The sequence below is a fragment of the Lactuca sativa genome, chromosome 7 (genome assembly GCF_002870075.4).
Source record: "Lactuca sativa cultivar Salinas chromosome 7, Lsat_Salinas_v11, whole genome shotgun sequence".
NCBI classification, from domain to species: Eukaryota; Viridiplantae; Streptophyta; class Magnoliopsida; order Asterales; family Asteraceae; genus Lactuca; species Lactuca sativa.
Genome location: NC_056629.2, coordinates 69833619 through 69841141, shown reverse-complemented (window position 1 = coordinate 69841141; position 7523 = coordinate 69833619). Strand labels below are relative to the sequence as shown.

General features: G+C 33.2%; 1 pseudogene; it reads left to right on the top strand.

Annotated features, from left to right (window-relative positions):
* Window positions 1-625: 625 nt before the first annotated feature.
* On the top strand, window positions 626-1419 carry LOC111880309 (uncharacterized; annotated as a pseudogene).
* The last annotated feature ends 6104 nt before the right edge of the window (window positions 1420-7523 follow it).

Here is a 7523-nt window from a genome sequence, read left to right as displayed (position 1 = left end):
CACCGAGGAGCTAGATTACGACATTCCCATTATAAAGAATGACTATGATCGTATGTTTCTTGCATTAACAAATGAGCAACGTAACATTTTCCTAAACATCATGAGTGTTGTTGAAGAAAATAAAGGAGGTGTCTTCTTCGTTTACGATTATGGTGGAACGGGTAAAACTTTTTTATGGAAGACAATATCTGCAGCAATTAGATCTGATGGTAATCTTGTTTTAAATGTTGCTTCAAACGGTATTGCTTCCTTATTATTGCCCGGTGGTAGAACAACGCACTTTCGATTTATAATTCCATTTGAACTTACAGAGGATTCTTTTTGTAAAATAAATCCAAATGGTGAGCTGGCTAGCTTAATAAGAAAAACCTCTTTAATAATTTGGGATGAAGCACCTATGGTCCATAAGCATGCATTTGAAGCTTTAGATTGAAAGATTTATTAAGGTGCGGAAATCCAAGCATCTCAAATATTCCATTTGGAGAGAAAGTTATTGTCTTTGGAGGAGATTTCAGACAGATTCTACCTGTTGTTCCGGGTGGCAGTAGACAGAACATTGGAAATGCTTCTTTGAGTTCTTCATATTTATGGAAACATTACAAAGTCCAAAGATTAACAAAAAAACATGAGGATAACTGTTGGAAGAGATCAATCTGGTATAGAAAAAATAAGAGATTTCGCAAATTGGCTATTGGATTTAAGAGAAGACAAACTTGGTGGTCCGAACGACGGTGAAACGATTATCGATATTTCAGATGATATTCTCATTAATAACTCACATGATCCTATAGGTTCCTTAATTAACTTTGTATATCCTTCAATTTTAGAGAACTATATCAATATAAACTATTTTCAAGAAAGAGCGATACTTACTCCAAAAAATGAAGTTGTTAAGGAAATAAACGATTGTTTGCTTAAGAAGTTTCCAGGAGATGAAGTTGAATATTTAAGTTTAGACAGCATATGTGAATCCGAATTTGTCCATGATCCGTTTGATGCAAATTTATACTCTCCTGATGTATTAAATGGTCTCAAAGTATCCGGTTTACCAAATCATAAGTTAGTTTTAAAAATTGGTGTTCCAGTAATGCTACTGAGAAATGTTGATCAGAAAAACGGCTTATGTAATGGCACAAGACTAAAGGTGATATCATTGGGCAAACGTGTTATTGAGGCACATATAATAACTGAAACTAATATTGGAAACTGGACTTCTATTCCAAGAATGTCTTTAACTCCATCAGAAAAAAAAATCCCTTCAAATTCACAAGAAGATAGTTTCCTTTAGCCGTATGTTTTGCGATGACTATTAATAAAAGTCAAGGACAATCATTATCAAAACTTGGTTTGTTTCTCAAAGATCCAGTTTTTTCACATGGATAATTGTATGTTGCCTTATCTAGAGTTCAAAGCAGATAGGTATTAAAATTATTAATTTTAGATAAAGATGGCAAAGTCACAAATAAAACTTCCAATGTTGTTTATAAGGAAGTTTTTCGAAATTTATAGCCAACTTTTTTTGTAGCATATTTTATTCATTTTTAACAAATCACACTTAATCCATCATATTACTTTATTTATTTATAACTAGGTTATAACCCATGGACACTACATGGAGAAAGAAAAACATTAAAACTAAATAACAAACGTGATCATTAAGCAATAATTAGAATAAATTTATTAATTTATCACATTTATCTGATAAAGCACCTTGAGCATACAATGTTAAAAAAACTTGCATTTAGCTGAAGACACAAGCAAAATTGTACTTCTCAAACATAGTCTCCACCTAAAATCAAGGTTAATCCAAAATGAAGTTTGCATACTTCATTTCAAACTGTAACTTGAAAATCATTTTTAGGGGTATATTGTTTGCACATACCATCTCAACCTTGTTCCTTACAAGATTCGTAGATTATACACGTAAACTCTTAATTTTGTTCTTCTTTCAAAGTGAAGTGAAATGTGTACCAATAAATGAAATCATGTATGTTTTGTGTAAATGTTCCAGAATGTCAAAATTGGAATTTGATAACTTAAAAGCATGCTAGGAATGGACTGGTGAGTCAAAAATCTTCCGGTTTGTTTAAATTGCTTTGATATTTATTTTTTTCGTAATATTTAAACTTTTTCATCTTTGTCTTTATGTTCAATTATTATGCGTTGATTATAAAAAACTCCAAATCCAATTACAAAACCAAATCGAATTCAAGATTTTAGTGATTGTGTTGTAAATACAAAAAAACACCAATCAATAAAAAAAATCACACAACAAATATAACCAACACATACACACATATAATGAGAAGATTACACAACTTAAATGAAAGTACATTGCTACAAAGACTAAGAAAATTATTGTTTGATTACACAAAACACCCATACTTTACAAATACACAAAATTGTTTTTCAAAAAAAAAAGTATGATGCTATAATATGCTAATTAGACATTAACAAAAGGACATTGTTGTTTTAGAATTTAAAGGGATGTATAAATAAATGAAAAAAATAGCATGATACTTTTGCAAAGTAAATTAACGGGGACAATTTCTGGAAAATAAAAAACTTAAACAAATGAAAGGACCAAATTGTCCTTTTTGCCATTTTATTCTTTATATTGCACATATATTAAAAGACATTATTTTATAATCAAGGTTAAAAGAACTACCATTATTTCTTTTAAACTGAAAACGACAATTATGCCATTTTCTATTAATATTGTGCCTTATCAAGAGAAAGAACCAGTCACGCCAGTGACTCCAAGAAATATCAAAAAAAGACCAATATTTCCCGAAATACCCATTCTCAAACAAATTATGAATCAAAACAAAACATACTTAATGGAGGATGTTTCTCCAAATTATGAATCCACATGTTTCATGATTATAGCAATAGAAACCATTAAAAACACCAAAAGCCGTCAAATGTTTGAACCAAACAAACCATAATGTCAAAAAAACGGCAGAAAAAAACTCATAATTGTACTTAAAAGTAAAAATCAATTACTTTGCAACCTTCACCTTCAATCTGTTCTCCTGGTGATGCTGACGATTGTTTTGACCTTTTTGCCCTTTATTCTTTTTAGGGATGAGCATCGGAACCGGGAACCCGCTTTTGGAACCAAAACCGCCTCGGAACTGCCGATTTTGGAACTGGAACCGCCTTAAGCGGTTCCGGTTCCGGTTCCTAAAGTTATGGAACCGCCTTAAGTTGGGTACCCGCCGGAACCGGTTTATATATATATATATATATATATATATATATATATATATATATATATATATATATATATGTGTGTGTGTGTGTGTGTGTGTATGTGTGTGTTACTTAGACCAGTTTAGAATATATTGGTCTGATTATGTCCGTCTTTGGTCCAAATTGATTTGATTTGGATCGAACTAAACTGCGGTTTTATCGACAAAAGTTAACAAAATTAATGTAACCGGGTTACCCGCTCCCGGAACCGAAACCGCCAGTTCCGGGACTGGTTCCAAACATTTAAGAACTGGCTAGAGCAGTTCCGGTTCCGGATCTAACTTTCTAGGAACCGCCGGTTCCGGTTCTGGTTCCCGCCAAATGAGGCGGGTACCCGCCTATGCTCATCCCTAATTCTTTTTATTGAACCCGATTTTCCATCAATCAAAAATCGATGACTAAACACAATATATGCGACAAAATGTCAAAATGGTCAATTTAAGTAAAAAAACAGAAAAAATAAAAACTTAAACAAATGAGTAAAAACATAAAAAATAGCATTGTATTTGGATTGAATGGTTGGACTGAATGGTTGATGATTTGGTAAGAGCTATCAAAGGACCAAATTGCCCTTTTTCCTATTATTCTTTTTATTGCACCGGATCATCCACCCTTAGAGTAAAAAGAATGAAAAATCTAAAATTTACGTTATAAAAGTTTTACATAAGAAAAGTATGATGCTATAATATGCTAATTAGACTTTAACAAAATAAAAATATTTGAGTAAAACACAACCTTGTTAAAAAGAAACGAAATATAAAAAAGGATTCATACTTTCAATGATGGGTAATTTCACCATCAATCAAAAATAGATGACTAAATAGCATTGTACTTTTGTAAAGTTATTTAACAAGGATAGTTTCTGGAAAAAAAAATACTTTTAATAGATGAATAAAAACATAAACAAATAGCATTGCGGTTGGATTGAATAGTGGATTTGAGTAATAAATCTCAAATGAAACAAAATAAACAAATTTATATCAGGAAGAAAGTATTAACCTTATGTTCTTTTCATCAATTCTTCTTAGTTTTGGTGGGTGTTCGAAGTTATGATCAGGCAGAATAAATTTGTATGGGTAGGTGAGAAGCATCACAACAACAGTTGAAATTTTTGGCAGAAGACCAGATTAAACATATGTATATGATTTATTTTGACCTTGATTGTTTTGGATTCAATCGAAAATTATATGCATTTCAGTTATTATTTACATAAACAAATTCTAAAAATATTGGTACAGCAGAAAAGCTGTCAAAATCGGTGGCAAAATTTTAGGGATTACATGTGTTTTAATTATATATGATTAGAGGTAAAATCTGGTTGTATTAAAAAAGAAGATGATATGGGAGGTGAAGGAGCTCCTTCAAATCATAATAGTCCCAATCAAGGAGCGTTTCTTACTATGATACTCGAACAACAGCCAAGCCTAGTTTGGAAAACCTAGTAAACAACTACAGATTGAAACCCGAAATCGTATAAAAACATTCAAAATAAAGAAAAGATGTACCGTTTTTTACCTGGAAAGAAGTAAGGGTGGCGGTGAGTGGTGTTGTGCGATGGTCATTGTGATGAAACCTAGGGTTTCTCAACGGCATCGTGAGATAGTGGTGGGGTGGTGTCTCAGGCAGTGGCGACTGATATTGGTGGTGGTGATGGTTTTCCAATTCAATGTATATATAAAGTCGAGAAAAGGAGCAGCCTATCCGATTCAAATTTGACAAAGACTTCCTGATTTATTGGGATTACCTTGAATAATCGGTTCAAGATATTTTGATAGATGATTGCACCAAATTCGGCGGCTGAAGTTTAGGGATTTAGAATTGATTACATATTTGATATAGATCCATGAATTAGGCGGGAGAAATTAGATAGAAGTGTTGGAGAGAATGCCACGTGGCAAAAGATGGTCTAAAAAAAAGACATGTGGCATGTAGGAGAGGTTTTTATTAAGTATGGAGATTACGTATTGTTTTTTTTTTATGTTAATTTCATTACACACATTGGTAATGCATTATTTACGTATGTTCAACGAGAATTATGCACCAAAAATAAGGGTTTTCAAGAATCTCTATTTCTAATTAAATACTTACCATTTACTGTGTAATTAAATACTTACAAATCAAAAAGTTATTGAAAAATAAAATATTACAATTCATAAGTTTTCTTAATTAATGAAATATTATTTTATTAAATAAATAATTTTTAAATTCAATTAAAAATCAACATTTGTGGGTTCCACGGGTTTTAACCTAGTAAGCTAATAAGTTATAAACTAATAAACAATAAGTTTTTTGTGACAACCCGATATTTCGAGGCAATATGATGAAACGCAAGTCAAATTTGGGTCAAAATTTAACTTTCCTAAAATCTTATTTGGGTTAAATAAAGTAGTAGGAATCGTATCAAGGTTTTCATACATGTAAAGAACCCTAAAATCCGAGTTATAACGAAGAAGTTATGACCAACCAAAGATTCTCGGCAAAACCGGCAATACGAAGTTATGTAAAAACTCGAATCGGAGATCGAGCGACTTTTGGCCGGAATGACCTAAACGAGAATTGAAGGTCTCGTCAATGGTATTTCAGCGGTAAAAAGTCTAGCAAAAACCGACGTCAGATAAAGAAGTTATGAATTTTTAAAGAAATTCCTTAATCACGTCATTTTAATAAATAAATAATAAAAATTATTTCATAACTTGCCAACGGAATCTAAACGAAAGTTATAGATCTTAGTCTCACCTACGTGTGGATATAAAGACCATCGAAAACGGATTTCGTATGAAGAAGATATGAATTTTTGAAGTTTATTAAATAAATTATATATAAAAATAATTCAAAAATCTGGTAATATCCGAAGGGGGGAGTCAGCGTCCTCATCCGAGGTACGCGCCGCGTAACCCCGTACGCCCTGCGTACCCGAGGGCCTTGGTCTCGGTCCGTCCAAGTCGCCCCTATGCGAAGTTATCCGACCCGCCGTCCCATCCGAAGTACGTAAGCGATGACGCCCCAGTACGCGCTGCGTACCCTTGTACGCCCAGCGTACCGAGGCGGTTCAGCACCCCTATAAAAGGGATGCGAGGCTTTCCGGAAATTTTGCTCATTCTCTCTCTATTTTCTTGCGTTTTGCCTCGTTTTCCGTGCCCGTTCAGACCCGAAGCCCTGGTCATTTTGCTCAAGTTCCGAGAGTCGATTTTACTCCCGAGATTCCCGAGAATCCCGAGAAAAATCTGTTTCCCGAGACGAAACTCTGCCCGGTTTTCCATCTCGCTATCTTCAAACTTCCGAGTGAGTTCATACCCCTTAACTAATGTTTTAAACTACTTTTAAATGTTTTATGGAGGGGGGGGGGGGGGAATACAAGTAGAATCATGCTAGTATTATATCAATCACATGCGATTAATAAGTAGAATTACGCTAGTTATTACATCAATCACATGTGATTAATATACAGCATTCAAAAGATTTGGCTACTCATTAGCCGTTTTACCAAACAGTTTCCTTCAAATGATTTTTATAAACATTTTATATGTTTTAAACTACTTATTACACTGTACATCTTACTCGGTACATTACCTTTCAAACTTATTTACAACTGTGTTTCAAACAAATGTTTCCTTATACTCAAAACTGTTTTATCATACTTATGCCTTTAAATTGTTTTATAGATCGACATCAAGTCGATCTTTTCTTAAAATAATATTTATGTTTCAAATGTCTTACAAAATTTATTTATGCTTTTATATTATAAATTGCATGCCTCTATATGTATAGTTATATAAGAAATGTTTAAAAGACTTAGGAAGGCTATCCACCCTATTTCCTTTTCGCGCCTTGAGATGTGGTCTGGTGGGATATTGGGTATTCGTCCGAAAGTCGTTTAAATATTAGTTATATATCATGTGCACATATATAGTCATAAAAGGTCTTTCCAGTTCATCCCATGCCCTTAGTTAGCAAGGGTATACATCCATGACCATACGTACCAGTTAGACTGCTAGTAAACTACCATATGGGTAGTTTAGGAAGATACTAGAACCGTTACTAGAACGCGATATCATACAATGAGTCAGTTCATTCATGAGTCAATACTTTCTAGAACATTACTGTACATTACATATACAACTATACTAGAACGAGAAACATTACCCTTACATTAATACGTTAAAAATTGTGATCCACTGTATCGGAGCATGTCTTAAATGTCATGGCCCGAGTTGTAGCCAGAATTCTCTTGGAGGGAGAGCGTTGAGTTTGCGTATAGATCTATACTG